This window comes from Poromitra crassiceps, assembly GCF_964638095.1.
Source record: "Poromitra crassiceps genome assembly, chromosome: 22".
NCBI classification, from domain to species: Eukaryota; Metazoa; Chordata; class Actinopteri; order Beryciformes; family Melamphaidae; genus Poromitra; species Poromitra crassiceps.
In genome coordinates, this window is record NC_139647.1 from 5,824,106 (window position 1) to 5,840,531 (window position 16,426).

Consider the following 16,426-nt stretch of genomic DNA (forward strand, 5'->3'; position numbering starts at 1 on the left):
CCAGTGCAGGTCGCCTCGCCCCTCCTTCGCTACGGGGGCTCAAAAGTCGCTCATCCCGATCTCGACTCTTCTCGTCCCTGGCACCTCAATGGTGGAACGAGCTTCCACCTTCGGTCAGGACTGCTGAATCACTGCCAATCTTTCGGAAAAGACTAAAGACACACCTTTTCAGGCTCCATCTGGGCCCTTCTTGATCTAACTTCGTTCTCTCTCTTTCCTTATTAACAAAAAAAAAAAAAAAAAAACTAACCAACCTTGTACCACTAACCTAAACTTGTACCACTGTTCCTTCAGAAGTTGTAGTTGTCATAGACTGTGCTCCATAGTTGATTGTTCTATTGCTGACAAAAAAATGTGTTATTGTAAGTCGCTTTGGATAAAAGCGTCTGCCAAATGACGTAATGTAATGTAATGTAATGGGTATGAGACCCTGGGCGAGCTCCCGACCGAACTCGGGCCTTGGGCACCGAGGACGGTGGGTCTAAAGCTACAAGCCGCAGGCTGGAACTAAGCCCAGCCTTGGTGAGCCAACCGGTGGGCTTGACCTGGGCGCTGCCAACCGAGGCCAGGCCGTGGCCATGGACCAAGGTGCACTGTGCCCCCAGCCAGGCGCCCCAACAAGGGAGTGCGACCCATGGAGAGCTCCCAACCACCCCGGGCCTTGGGCACCAAGGGCGGTGGGCTTGTCCTTAGAGCTACAAGCCCAAGGCTGGCACTGAGCCCAGACCTTGGCGAGCTGTAAGCCCTGCTGGACGCGTAGCGCCAGCAAGGAGCAGTATGTCTATTGTAGCGGAGGTATCTCGCGCCCAATGTACTTAGCACACAGATACTAACTGCACGGGTGCACGCCAGCTATCTGCAAAATGCTATCGTTCTGTGCTAAACAGTACTAAATATTGCTATCTGCACCTATGCAAGGCAAGCTAGCTTTAACACTTCTTTGAGAGCGGACCTTGGTCAGCTCTCAAGAGCTTAGCTGCGGACAAGACCGAGGGTTCAAGGCGCCTGTGCAGCGTGCTCGTGCCCAAGGCCGAACACGCCGATTCATACTCGGCCAAGAAGTTTTACACACGGCCCATCCCCTGCCTGACCTTCCCTGCTCAGTAGCAAGAGGAAGCAGGAAGCTAACCACTAATAGCAAGCTCCCGCAGGGCGCACCCTATTAGCGGGAGTACTGCTTAAGCCAGCTAGCAGGCTAGCAAGAAGCACAGGCTAGACAGTAAGCAACCCGGAGGCTAGCGAACGTGCGCGTGCAATGGTAACGTAAGCAGCAATAGCCCATCCCGAAGGGGGGGCACCAATACCCACAACCTGTTAACCCGAGAGAACAGACGTGGAAGCCACTAGCTAAGCTAGCATAAGCACTGAGAGACAAGCGTGCGCTAACACAAGCCTGCGTACAGGCCGGTGCAGCGCGTATCTACCCTGAGTAACACGGGGAAGCAAGCGTGACCGCAAGCAAAGGCCAGCGGCCCGCGAAGCTAGTCAATCTCAGAAGAAACTCCTCAAAGGGAGTTGCAATCTAGTAGATGCTAATTGCACGAGGCAAGCAACACTTAGCAGACAAGCAAGCTGGCTAAGATGGCGTAAGTACTGAGAGAAGCGGCCCACACAAGGTGCGGGGCGAGCTCACCTAGCTAGCGAATCGCCCAGCTAAAATCCCAGACGCCAGTAAAGCTACACTACATTTATGTAGGTCACAGCAACGCCTGTGCGGCGTGCTCCTGCCCTTAGGCATGCATATGTGACACCCACACAATGTATTGTCACATTTATGTAGTTTTGTCTATATTTTTATTTGTACAATGTTATTTCGGTTAGGGGAATATTCTAAAATCAGCCATAAGGGTCATCGATAGCCTGTTAGTGAAATGACAGGATTTGATTCACTTTGGAGTTTTCGATGTTGCCAACAGGGGGCAGTGTGACTTGTTGCGCTTCTCCGACGGACCCTCTTTGTTTTTACAAGCGGACTCTCGTTGGCTTCCTCATTGTGATGAGCGGAGCTGCAAGTAAACATAGCACCTTGTCCGTGTCTCATTCCTTCTCCTGTTTTTACAGGGATGTTACCTGTTTATGGGATCTCAGCCCGAGACCTGTAACAGATTTTGGGGGCTCGTGCCGGGATTAAATTGCCACCTACCAGGCAGTCTAATCCAAAACCAATGAACCAGCACGACGTGTGACCAAGCACGCGTCGGCAGCTAGACGAACGTGACGCGTGACCAGCACCAAGGGGACCACGTGAGGGCAGCTAGACGTCAGCGGGTGACCAGAGCGAGAGGGGAACCTGGCTGAGAGAGAGCAGCACTACGTGGCCAAGGCGGTTTGGCTGGACACATCGCAACCGAGTGGACACCATGGATTCTAATGAGAGGAAGACAGCAGTCTGGGCAATCAAGAAGAGGCTCCATGCCCTGACACCTGGTGAAATATTCCAGTTGGCCCACAACCTGGATACGGTACCAGAGCTAGATAAGTCCAAGTTAGATGAGGCTAATGAGGAAGCTTGTTTTGATTTTGTAGTTGGTTACATGTGTGGGCAGACCTTGCTTGCACTTGAAGACGGTGGCATGTCACAGTTATTATTTCTGCAGGATGTCATTGAGCGGATAATTGAGAAGCGTGAATTGCATCTATCTTCTAATGCAGAGGCACCTCCACCGCCAGCATTAAACTTACCGTCAAACTCACCAGAAACAGCTATGGCTAATGCAGACACACATGAGATTGAGTACCAACACATGCTAAGTAGCTACGAGGAGCTAGGCCACAAATTGTCACAGTACAAAACTCCACCCATTACAGACAAGCCACTCCCATTTAAAGAGCACAGCAGTAATTCTAATAGCTTACCTGACCACTCAGGAAACTTACCTGATCACTCTACACGCCACAGGGTTGATAATATGATCTCCATCCGAGATTTTCCGTTTCTCCCACTGCAGCGTAGAGAATTTAAAATATTAGGAGGCCAAATAAGTGACAATACATCTGATATAAGTTACACTAGCCTGGCTAGGCAAATAGATGAGGGGCTAGCAGAGAACCACAGCGACAATGACATCATCAGAGGTGTGCTGAAGATCATCAAGCCAGGAAACTTCAAGGATATGCTGGTCAACAAGGATGGAATGACCATCACTGAACTAAAAAGTTTCCTCCAGTCACACTTGAATGAAAAAAACACATCTGAGCTCTTCCAGGAACTGATGTGCGGAAAACAACTCGACCATGAAACACCGCAGCAATTCCTATACAGACTAATAGGACTAAAGCAAAAGCTCATCTTCATGTCAAAGCAGGCCACAACAGACCTTGAGTATGAGGTACAGACAATACAAAATGTCTTCCTGAGAACAGTATATCAAGGCCTGGGCACAAAATACAACCACCTCCGGGCAGAACTGAAGTCCTTGCTCTCAGACAAATCAGTGACAGATGAAATGCTCCTGCGACAACTAATAAAGATAACGAGCGATGAAAGCGAAAGGCAGCGACGGTTAGGTCAAAACTCGCGCCACAGTGACAAAAGAGTGACAAACGCTCACAGTGCCCAACTGGACACTGACAAGGCGAGTGGAGAAGACACCGTTTCTGAAAGAAAAGAAAAATCAAAGACAATTCAACAACTGAGCGCACAAGTCGAAGCTCTCACTTCTGCCATTGACTCACTACAAAAAGCAAAAGTGACTGAACATGTATGCGAGTGTAGGGGCAGCAAACCCCAACCTCAAAGGACACAGAGATTATATGCCTGCCCAAAATGTACCGAACAAAGCCTCCCAAACTGTCGTCACTGCTTCATATGTGGCGAGGAAGGGCACCGGGCAGTAGGCTGCCTAAACAGAACCAAGCCTCCGGGAAACTGGCAGCGGTCGCTGCAAAGGGACACCCAGTGACCGACCGACACAAACAGTCCCAACCAAATGTCAGCCACCCCAATGTAGCTCACTTACCGAGTGTGTGTTCACTTTCTCCTCCCCTTTCAGACAAGCTGCAGTCTCCCTATGAACGAGTAGCACAGCTGGTTGGCAAGAAATGTTTGGTAAAATGCAATCTGAATGGTTATGCTGTCAATGCTTTATTGGACACAGGGGCGCAAGTCAGTATGATAGACCAAGAATGGAAGATGAGATACTTACCTGGCTATGCCATCCGCCCGCTGTCAGAGCTCCTGGGGAAGAAGAATCTTGACGTCCTGGCAGTAAATGGAGACGCTCTTCCCTTTTCTGGCTGGGTAGAGATCACAGTGAACCTGCAGGGGAATAACGACCCTAACCTAGCCATCCATGTCCCGTTCCTGGTGGGACAAATGACGCTACAGAGGCCCCTGCTAGGGTTTAATGTAATTGAGGCACTCATTAAAGCACACATAGATACAGGGCAGGGTCTACTTACCTTAGTAAATCTCCTCAGGACAGCTTTGGAGATCAAAGACGATGAGGCCAGCGCCATAGTGAGTTTAATCCAAGAGCGCTCCCCCAGAATTGAGCATGCCCTCATGAAAGTAGGTCTACGAGATGTTGTAGTACCCCCTGGCCAGGTAGCCCATATTAAATGTAGAGTTCCAGACAATTTTAACTGTGCAAACCCAGTAGTGTTGTTTGAACCACATGATGAGAGCGTATGGCTAGAGCAGCTAGACATCGGGGAAGGGCTAGTGGAGATTGTAGGGACGGAGAGAGCTTATGTAAAAATCCCAATTGGCAACCACACAACTCATAGTATCACCTTACGAAGAAAGACACCATTAGGTAACATTCAGCCAATAGCCAAGATTGTGCAGACTGACCAGGCAGAGTATGTACAGGAAACTAGTGCATGCATCAACCAGGTAGATACCCCCCTGAGTGCTACAGTAGACAATGACAAAAACACCAACCTATGGCACCCACCAGTCGATCTAAATCACCTGGAAGAGGAGCAGCAGCAGCTTGTAAAAGACATGCTATATGAAGAATCCAATGCCTTTGCACGTGATGATGATGATATTGGATGTATTCCCAGCTTGCAAATGGTAATCAACTTGAAAGATGACATCCCTGTGCAACGAGCATATGCCTCTATTCCCAAACCTCTCTACAGAGAAGTTAAAGAATATGTCCAAGATCTGCTGGCTAGAGGCTGGATCATCAAGTCAAAGTCTCCTTACGCTGCACCAGTTGTGTGCGTTCGCAAGAAGGATGGATCGCTCAGGTTGTGCATTGACTACAGGCTTTTAAACCAAAAGACTGTCCCCGATAGGCACCCTCTCCCCCGCATACAAGATCTCACTGACACTCTTGGAGGCTACCGGTGGTTTTCAATCCTGGACCAAGGGAAAGCCTACCACCAAGGCTTTATGGCTGAGGGGTCGAGACACGTCACCGCATTCGTCACCCCGTGGGGGCTGTATGAATGGGTACGAATACCCTTTGGGCTCTCCAACGCGCCAGCCGCTTTCCAAAGGAGCATGGAGGAGATGCTTGACTCTTTGCGTGATGAGCTGTGCATCCCCTACTTGGATGACATCCTCTGTTATGGAAAGACATTCACTGATCACGTTGAGGGGCTGAGGAGAGTTCTAAGGGCCCTTCAGACCCACGGAGTGAAACTGAGACCAACCAAGTGCGAATTCTTCAAAAGAGAAGTCAGATACGTGGGGAGACTGGTCTCTGAAGAGGGCGTCCGCATAGACCCAAAAGATCTGGAGGCAGTCTTCTCCCTAAAGGAAAAGAATCCCAGCACAGTAGGAGATGTTCGCAGATTGATGGGGTTTCTCAGCTACTATCGTGCTTTCGTCCAAGACTTCTCAAGGATTGCAAAGCCCCTTTACGCACTGCTCCAGGTCAAAGGGTCAGAAGCTGGGATGCCACAAGCAAAATCAGGAAGGCCAAAGAAAAAGGGGCCACAGCTCTCATCCAGGGCAGAGGTGGAATGGACGGAGGCACATCAAAACACTCTGGAAAGACTGATCGACACACTCTCCAGTCCACCAGTGTTGGCCTATCCGAACTTTGAACTCCCATTCACACTCCACACTGATGCCTCTGAACAAGGACTCGGAGCTGTGTTATACCAGCGCCAGGATGGAAAGCTCAGGGTCATCGGTTATGGCTCTAGAACATTGACACCGGCTGAGAAAAATTATAATCTACACTCAGGCAAGCTTGAATTCCTTGCTCTTAAGTGGGCGGTCTGCGAAAAATTTCGGGACTACTTGTTCTATGCCCCCCACTTTACGGTATACACCGACAACAACCCCCTAACTTACATAATGAGCACAGCAAAACTGAACGCTGTAGGCCATCGGTGGGTTGGGGAGCTCGCAGATTTCAGGCTCAGTATCCGTTACCGACCAGGCAAGGCTAACGTTGATGCGGACACACTCTCACGCTGGCCACTCGACATCAACAAATATGTGGCCGAGTGCACGGAAGAGCTACCAGAGGAATTTGTTCGTGCCACATGGGAGGGCAGCCAGGCGGCAAAAAGGAAAGATATTGCCTGGGTTGCAGCGCTCAATTTGATCCAGGAAAACACAGAACAACATACATGTGAAGTTCTGCCGACAATCAACAATAGTGAGCTGGAGAAGGCTCAGAGGGAAGATCCAGCAATTGGCCCTTTGATAAGATTAAAGGAGAGAAACCAGATGCTGACAGATGAGGTCAGGCGGGAGGTCAGTGGTCCCACAAAGAGACTAATGCACGAATGGGGAAAGTTACACCTGGAAAAGGGACTGCTCTATCGAAAAACAGAACAAAGACGCCAACTCGTGCTACCCATAAAGTACAGACAGCTTGCCCTGAAGCATCTCCACAACGATATGGGCCATGTGGGAACTGAACGAGTTCTTGATCTGGCTAGGAACAGGTTTTACTGGCCCTTCATGAAAAAAGACATTGAAGAATATGTCACCAAACAGTGTCCCTGTATCAAGCAAAAGAAGCCAGTGACCAAGATCAGAGCGCCCATGGGAAGCATCACCTCAAGTTCTCCCCTTGAATTAGTCTCCATTGACTATCTACATCTAGAAGCAAGCAGGGGCGGATACGAGTATATCTTGGTCATGGTAGACCATTTCACTCGGTTCGCGCAGGCATATCCCACCAAAGACAAATCTGGGAAGACTGCCGCCGAAAAGATCTTCAATGACTTCATCCCGAGATTTGGCTACCCCTCTAAACTCCATCACGACCAGGGGCGTGAGTTTGAGAATCACCTGTTCAAGTCATTGCAGCAGCTAGCAGGAATGGGTCATTCCAGGACATCGCCCTATCACCCCCAAGCCAATCCAGCAGAAAGATTCAACAGGACACTGCTCCAGATGTTGAGGACGCTGGAAGAGAAGGAGAAAGACCGGTGGAAGGAACACCTACCGCAGATCGTGCATGCATATAATTGCACTAAACACGAGTCTACAGGGTTCTCACCCTTTTATCTTCTATATGGCCGCCACCCCCGTCTGCCCATTGATCTGCTGTTTGGTCTGACGTCAGAAGAGGAGACAAGGTCACCTCGTGGATATGCGGAGAAATGGGGAGAAAGAATGGCTGAGGCATACAAGCTCGCATCAAACAACAGCAAACAGTCCAGTGCTCGAGGAAAAAAATATTATGATCGGCATCTCAAAGGGGTGATTCTGCAACCTGGTGATCGTGTATTAGTCCGCAACCTGAGCGAAAGAGGCGGACCGGGAAAACTAAGGTCGTATTGGGAGAGAACAGTATATGTCGTCAAAGAAAGAGTCGGTGAGAGCCCAGTGTATCGGGTATGCCCAGAGACAGGGGGAATCCAGAACCCCACACACACCCGTACTCTGCACCGAAATCTACTGCATTTAGTCAATGACTTACCAGTAGAACTCCCACCACAAACAGTCATAACGACTCCTAGAGACAAAAGAGAAAAACACAGACGTACAAGACCCGAGAAGGAAACAGAGAGAACACAAAACAGTGACACAGAATCTGATGATGATGGCCAGCCAAGGACGTATTACTGGCTAAGAGTACCTAGGAAGGAACAAAACACAGTGGAAAGAACACTCACCTGTAAATCAAAGAGGAATCCAGTCCAGCAAGGGATAATACAGATGTCCTCACCTGTAAGAGAAAGGATGACAGCAGAGCCTGAGGAAGAAACACCACAACGACAGCACTCACCTGTTAGAGAAGAATACCTACCTGCTACGCTATCCGAAACTGAAAGTGAACCAGAGCCGACAGCACCTGTGAGGGAAGAGAGAGAAGAAGTTAGCCCCCCATTTGATAACACAGAGACTGAGTCTGTTAGGCGGTCCACTAGAGATAAGAGGCCTACACAAGTGTTCACTTACCAGTCATTAGGTCACCCTTCTTACCAGCCACAAGATACAGTTAACTCAGCAGGAGTCTATGCGGTACAGTCTATGCCAGTTCAGGGACCACAACCTTACCTTTTTCAAGTCCAAACACCCTGCCAAACAGTGTTATACCCATACAACCCACACCTGAACCCCTACCAAACAGTACCTTACACTACAGTATGGCCTTGTGCCATTCCCACTGCTGTATATTAGGGAGAAACCCTGCGCATGCACACACGCACGCACACACACATACCCCCACATACCCCCACACCCAAACGCACACACATGTATATATTTACCTTGCACTTGACCGTAGAGTATTGAGAAAGTGTTTGTGAAACGCTAAAGGTTTAAGATTTAGGTTTTTGCAAATGTCTGGAGCCATTTTTATTTTGTCAGGGAGCGTGTGACACCCACACAATGTATTGTCACATTTATGTAGTTTTGTCTATATTTTTATTTGTACAATGTTATTTCGGTTAGGGGAATATTCTAAAATCAGCCATAAGGGTCATCGATAGCCTGTTAGTGAAATGACAGGATTTGATTCACTTTGGAGTTTTCGATGTTGCCAACAGGGGGCAGTGTGACTTGTTGCGCTTCTCCGACGGACCCTCTTTGTTTTTACAAGCGGACTCTCGTTGGCTTCCTCATTGTGATGAGCGGAGCTGCAAGTAAACATAGCACCTTGTCCGTGTCTCATTCCTTCTCCTGTTTTTACAGGGATGTTACCTGTTTATGGGATCTCAGCCCGAGACCTGTAACACATACATCAAATTAATTGTGCCGGTCGTAACCGGCCAGCGTAGCCTCACAGCTAATACAGCACCTAGCTGTTCCCCCCTCTCTCTGCTAACAGGAAAATGGGGTTAACGTGCAAGCTAAGCCTGCAACGGTAAGAGCTGGAGTGCTACACATCGCTAGATACTGGCTGCACGGGAGCAAGCTAGCTAACTAGCTAACTGAAGAGCATGGCTACTAGCTACTACTCTCGCTTAAGGCGCGCCCTACACAGAGGTAGCTGGCGCGAAGTACTTAGCACACAGACACTAACTGCACGTGTGCACGTTAGCTATCTGCCACAATAACCGGGTGCGTTACCCTGTCTGGGGACGCAGCCAGATAGCTAGAGTGCTACAAGGTAGTCCAAGCTAGCTGCACTGAGCAAACTAGCTAACTATCTAACGCGCGCGCTCTAAAGCCGGCGCCTAAAGTACCTAGCACACGAAAGCTACCCGCACGGGTGCCAAGGTAGCTATCTGTAACAACTGGGCTACTTAGCCTCTTTGTTCCTGTGCTACGTGGTACAAGCTATTTGCACGTATGCAAAGCTTAACAGTTTGAGCGCGGACCTAAATCGGCCCTCAAACGAAAACGCTGCCCCAGCCAGGGGAGCGAAGCAAAGCTACACAGCGGCAGCAATAACCACTATACGGCGATAGCAGTAGAGCTACACGGCGGTAGCAATAAACAGTTAACTAAGGAAGATACTCTTAGCTTTGATGACTTGTTCCGACGCCGCAGGGTGAAGGGTACAGGGTCGGGTCCCCGAAGCCTGCTTTATCCCGTCCATGCGACCCTCTTGAGGTGGGCAAATGAGCCGGAACGAGCCTAGTATCTAAGCTATGTAAAAAGAGCCAACTCCTAGTTAACCGTGGAGCTTTCAGAAAACACGTCTCATCAGCGGCTGGAAGAAAGCGTGAGTGATTATCCCTGGGCTGGCAGGACGTGACGTAGTCACCTGGATCCGTGTCAGGCCCAGGGGGTACCACGCCACCTACGGGTGGGTGGTCATGTTTTAATGAAAAGTAATTTTGGAGCAAAATAACAGTCTTCCATAGGGCTGCGTTGCAGCGTTTAAGGCACTAGTGAGAGCTTGAGTTCGAAACGAAGTAAAACCTTAAAGCATGTGATATGAAGACGGAGAAGGAAGTCCAAATGGCGACTCCACCGAACCTGCTGACAATGTCACCGGCTGTGAACTTTACACCACAGGAAGTTAGTTTTTCAAGTTGAACAAATGTGCCATGGAAGTTCAGATGAAAATAAAATAAAATGCTAAGAGATTAAAATATTATGGGTGAAGATGTAACTCAAAAGTAATTGCACCATAGAAATGTTATCTAAATGTAATCAAAAAGTACAAATATGGAATCTAAATGGAATCTGAAACTACTACTAGCCTCCTACTTTACCGTGACATGAGATTAGATACTGTATAAACTCCTTCATGCCGGCTATATGCAAAAATAATAATTCATATTATTAGTATTAGTATGTTGGTGCTTAAGTTAAGTTATCCTTTATTTATCCCTATGGAGAAATTCATGCTCTGCATTTGACTCTAGGAACCTTCCTCGAACTAGGAGCAGTGGGCAGCCACAGTGCAGCGCCGTTGCCTTGGTCAGGGGCACTGACAGGAGTATTAACCCTAACATACATGTCTTTGTTGGTGGGCGGAAAGCAGAGCACCCAGAGGAAACCCACATGAACATGGACATGCAAACCCCACACAGAAAGAACCTGGGACGGACCGGGGTTCAAACCCAGGACCTTCTTGCTGTGAGGCAACAGTGTAAACCACTGAGCCACCGTGCCATCAGCGTGCTTTCTCTAACAATAGGACCTTGTGATCAGAGATAAGAATCAGATCCTCATATCGTCTGATGTCAACACATTTCATTTATTAGTTTACAATTCACAATTCATTAACTTGCTGACTGACAACTTTCCCACAGTGAACACTGTATGTGACAAATGGGTCACTGCACTGAACAACAAGAGTAAGTCTGTTAGCTCTGCTTTCTTCATGCTGTACATGAAAGTGTAAGAAAGAAGAAAAGAAAGAAAGAAAGAAAATAAACTTAGTTAGTTATAGGCTAAATTTTGGCGAGGGAAAAAAAATTGCATTGCCATTTTCAAAGACGTCCCTTGCCCTTTCACCTCAAGATATTTGAATGAGAATCGGTTCTCATGGGCACTTGCATACCGCATAACTTTACACAGACACTTGAACATGTTGAACAAGTTAATATTTAATATTTAAACTGATGAACGCAAGCAAGTCATCCAAGTCATCACGTCTCAAGTCAAGTCCCGAGTCTTTAACTTCCAAGTCAAGTCTCAAGTCATTCAGTTTTTGTCAAGTCAAGTCACAAGTTATCAACACAGGGACTCAAGTCCCCATCTCTGGTTAACGATAGGCATTGCAGAGTGCTGCTAGCTAGGCTAGCTAGCTGTTAGCATGTTAGTTATGTGGCAGTAAAACGCCACTGAATGACCAGTTTGATATAACTGCCAGCCAGTTCGAGTCACGCTCTTTCCATAAAGGCCACAGCTTTGATATCTGTTGGCTAGTTGTTGATATTTATAACAATATTGTGGCTGTAAAACAGTGATTCCCAACCGTAGGGTCATGACCCTAAGTGGGGTCGCCTGGAATTCAAATAGGGTGGTGTATTTTTTTACACCACACACTTTAATACTACCGAATATGGTTAAGGTCACTTGCGATTTTTGTTGTTGTTTTTTTTGTCCTGAGTTTAAAGTGATAATCTCTAAGATTCCAGCTTTGTTCTCTTGGGTATCACCTATGGCGATGAGTGGTAATTGCAGGTGACATCCATGCATTATATGACATTACTAATGTCTTTGTCTTCCAGCTCTGGACCAGACAAAGAGTTTAACAAAGTGAGAACACACACAAACAGAACAGCGCTGCTGTCATTGGGCTGCAGTGAAATAATCAGTGGCAAAAGGTATTCGCTTCAGTTCTTATCAATTTAAAGGCCCAATCCGTCAATACTCACTATTACTGACGCCGGTGGCCATTAGTGTAACTGCAGGCAGCGTGTGAACGAGCTGATGCGCGGGCACCATACTCGCACGCGCACAAGCAGTTGCCTGGCAACAGCAGAGCTGTTCGTTGCTTTGTAATGTTAACTCATAAAAGTCACTTGAAAACGGCAACCTGGACAATTTATCGGTCAGATCAGCCTCGAGATGCCCAGGAAGGATTCTGGATGAATTAGGGGACGTTATTGTGGCATGTTTGGTCGTGTTTTGGCTTGCGTTGGCTGCGGGCAAGTCGATACTCATGTTAGCACAAGCCAGGAAATAGCCTGCTCCCCCTATATGTACGGTACCGTGTAATGCCTGGAGTTGACCAAACTGAACAATCAAACAATGTTTCATAAGCATAACAGTAACGTTAAGCATATTTACGACTGTTAAATTCATTATCCACACAAGACGGTAACGTTATTAGTGGGGCTGGTGGTAATTTCTATAAATGTAAATTAATATTAGTTAGCCGCGATTAGCATCAAGCTAACGTTACTAGTATGTGCAGTCCCACTGCAGCCAACTGCAGTCAGAGCCTGCTGGCTGCGGGAAGTAGGCATATTTCCGACTGTTAGATTCATTATCAACACAAGACAGTAACGTTATTAGTGGGGCTGGTGGTAATTTCTATAAATATAGCTAAATCTATTAGTTAGCCGCGTATAGCATCAAGCTAACGTTCAGGCAGACTCACCACCGCAGCTAAATTCAGTCAAACAATAATGTTCCATGACCATAAGCATAACGGTAGTAACGTTAGGGTTGCATTACTTCACACAAGACGGTAATGTTAGCAGAGTTTCTGACCAGGTGGTCAGATACTTGTACTACGGAGTGACAGTAAAAATCTTGAATCTTGAAAATCCATTAGCAAGCAGCTAACGTTATCTGGTCAAAACCACATTACAGTAGCTACAAGCAGCAAGTTCCCTTCATGAACTGAAAACACAGTCCTGACTCTAGTTTCCCCCCGATGTCGGTCACATTGCTGCTGTCTGGCCAGACGGGCTTCATTAGATAAATATTTACGGACTTTTTCTGGAGTCTGTGTTGTTGTTTCCTTTAGCTAGCAGCTAGCGACGAACGTAACGTTAAAAGCTACTTCAGCCATTTCCTGTTAGCGTCTAGGACAAGAGACACGCTCGTGAACGCGCGAGACGTCACATCCTCTAGCTGTGGCGGGAGATGCTATCCACTTCGAAACTGCGGTTTTTGCATGTATCTTCTGAACGGCTGGTCTGAGAGAAACGCCCCTGGTCGCCATTTTTAAGTTACGTCAAGGCGCATTCACACTTTGTGCACATTTATTTCTCGCCAGAACCGACGGAATGGGCCTTTAAGTTATTTGGTGCAGAATTGTCAAAGTAGTTCAATGATTGACACAGACAGCAACCAATCAGTTGGGACTGAAAATACGTCACCGAATCAGTGGCGGATAGCAGAGTGTCCATACCCTATTGAAGGATTAATTTGGGCTGGTTACCAGGCTAAATGGTAGGTTCAAAACGCAGCCCACACAAATCTAACATTATCCACCAGTAATGCTGTCCATTCTCTGTCAGCTATTTAAAATCAACACACACGTTGTTGGTCAGGATCTGTATCGTTAACGTTATTTGAGGTTATTTGTTTTGCAGCTTCCAATATTGTTAGTGATAGCCTACGTGCTTCAGTCGCCTGCCTACCTCTGTGCTGTAGGAGGCTATCCAAGCCTGCTCACTCAGCAGTCCTGTTGTTGTTTGGCACACAGCCAAACGATATTTTATTATTGCCAAAAGTGACCGCCATAATTTAAATACAATGCTTCACTCCATGTGATTATATCTCAATTCATCCAGCCGATTCACAGCTGTGATGTTTCAAACCGTTTTATGACAAACTGGGAATACTTTGTTACCACTAGTATTGTGACTTTTTGTTGATCGAATATCATATATTTGTAAGCAATAAATCATTCACAGTAGGCTACGTTCGAAACGATTGGCTCATTCTCAGTCACACATCATAGCCACGATTCTTTCTCTATCAAGTAATGCTCTTCTGCTTCTCTCTCTCACTCTACAAGTCCCCATAGTCTTAAAGAGAATATTATAGAAATATTGTCGTGATAACAGATCAAAAAGAGGCAGAAAGCACAAACTCTTGAGTACTATACTGTACACACTATAGGAATATTATAGGAATATTATCATGTTTATTTAGTTTGTGGCTGGATTGAACCCTTGACACAGTAGGACTATACCAGACTATACAATCGGTAGATGTGAGGGTGTGTGTAGTATATACACACCCTCACATCTACCGATTTCATACACTATTGAAGACTGATGTGAGTTGTGAGGTATTGGTTTTGCAAGGCTGGTTTTTGTGACATGTATTTATTGCATTGCAATTGAGATGTGTGTGTGGATGAGATGTAGCCTAGGACCTAGGTGCCTCCCCCCGTTTCAAATGTACAAGAGAGTGACAGTGGAGACAGAAGGCACCACGGCTCCAAGCCCGTGATGCACACACGCACACACGCACATGCCCCGACCTGCAACACCTGCTCTGCTTACTTCAACACCTGCAGTTTTTTACAGTGATTCTATAACATCATGATCATATTGTAACACTATGTTGACTTACAGTCTTTCAGAAGAATGTTTTTTAAATTTAAGCGGTGTATCCATAGAAGACCTTCGGGAGCTGGTTTCAGGGGAGTCTGGTCTCTGGATCCTGATAGAAACATTATGAACACAGTGAAGATACGTGTCCTTGTGAAGAAAAGTTGACTTGCTTAGTAATGCTAACATACTAAAACAATGACATATGTTTTCAGAAGATTTATCTTCAAAATTTAGAGGATTCATAGACTATCGGACACACTGGGTTCAGGCCGAGTCTGGTCTCCTCCTGGACTGGGCTTCAACACAACAGAGACAGAGCTTTAACTCTGAATAATGTAATGTCTGGTTAATGATGGAGAAGAGTCCTAGACAGTTAGAGATCCTCATCTTACCTCTTAGCTTTGGTCTGGCTGTCATCAAGTTCCCCAGACATAGTGGCTTTGAGAGGCTCTTTCTCCTCACGCTGACAAACACAATGGTGTTAGTGGGACTGATACAACCAGGTTTCATAGATCACTTCTGCTCATGTGATCACTCCTGCTCATGTGATCACTCCTGGCAGTAAAATGCGAAATAGAGATAGAGACCGCAGGGATGACGTATTTTTGTAGGCCATCCCAGAAGTCCCTGCACTTCCAGTTCCATTTCTCTCAAAGTCAATGGGATTTTTGTATGGGGATTAAGGACATAAATGTTGTGTAAATAGACCATAAACCACAATTCAGAATAAGAAACACTGTGACTACTTTCACTAAAATAATAAAGTGCATAAGTTCAAATCTCCCCAAATCTCTCCGTGATGCTGTGTATCAATTACGTTTGAGAATTGGAGCAAATGAAAATTGCAACAATGTTGCAACTTCAAGAAGCCCCCCCTTCCCTCCACCAGCTTATAATGTAAAAGCGACCTAAGACTGCTGTATGGCCTGATGAACTTAGGTTTTTTATTTTCTTTCAAGATTGAGAGAGACAGCAGCAGTGCTGCCACTGAGTTACTTTCAATTGGACTTCAGAAATGTGATGTTGGGGGGGGGGGGGGGGGGCATGGTGGCACAGTGGTAGCGGCGTCGCCTCACAGCTAGAAGGTCCTGGGTTCGATTCCCACCTGGGACGCTATGCGCGCTGAGGGAGTGCGTGCCCGTCCGCATGTCCTCGAGTGCCCACCGCCCGGGTGGGGTGGGGTCGTCAAAAGGGCCTTTCTGTGTGGAGTTTGCATGTTCTCCCTGTGCCCCCTCGGGGCTTCCTTCATATAGGGTGACCCTGGGACAAAGGCTCATCAAATGGTCTAATTTGTGTCAGTATAGGGGTCCTTGACGTTAAACCACTGATATAGAGGTATGTATCGGTATTACATGTAGATTGTTTCATACCAGTTAAAGTTTCTGTAATTTGTTTGTTAAAAACATGTTTTTTATCAACAGGACGCAGAGCAGTAGGCTACAACACACATCATCACATCATGTCAGACCAGACACGCTGCAGGATGAGCCAGTGGAGAGACACTGCAACATTAGTCAGGCATGTAGAAATCTATGTAATGCATGATATCATATTGCTGTTATTTCCCCCTATCCTTCACTGTGTCATGTGATATAACATTGTGGCTAAATGTTTTAGATCAGGTTTTAAAGTCTGAGAC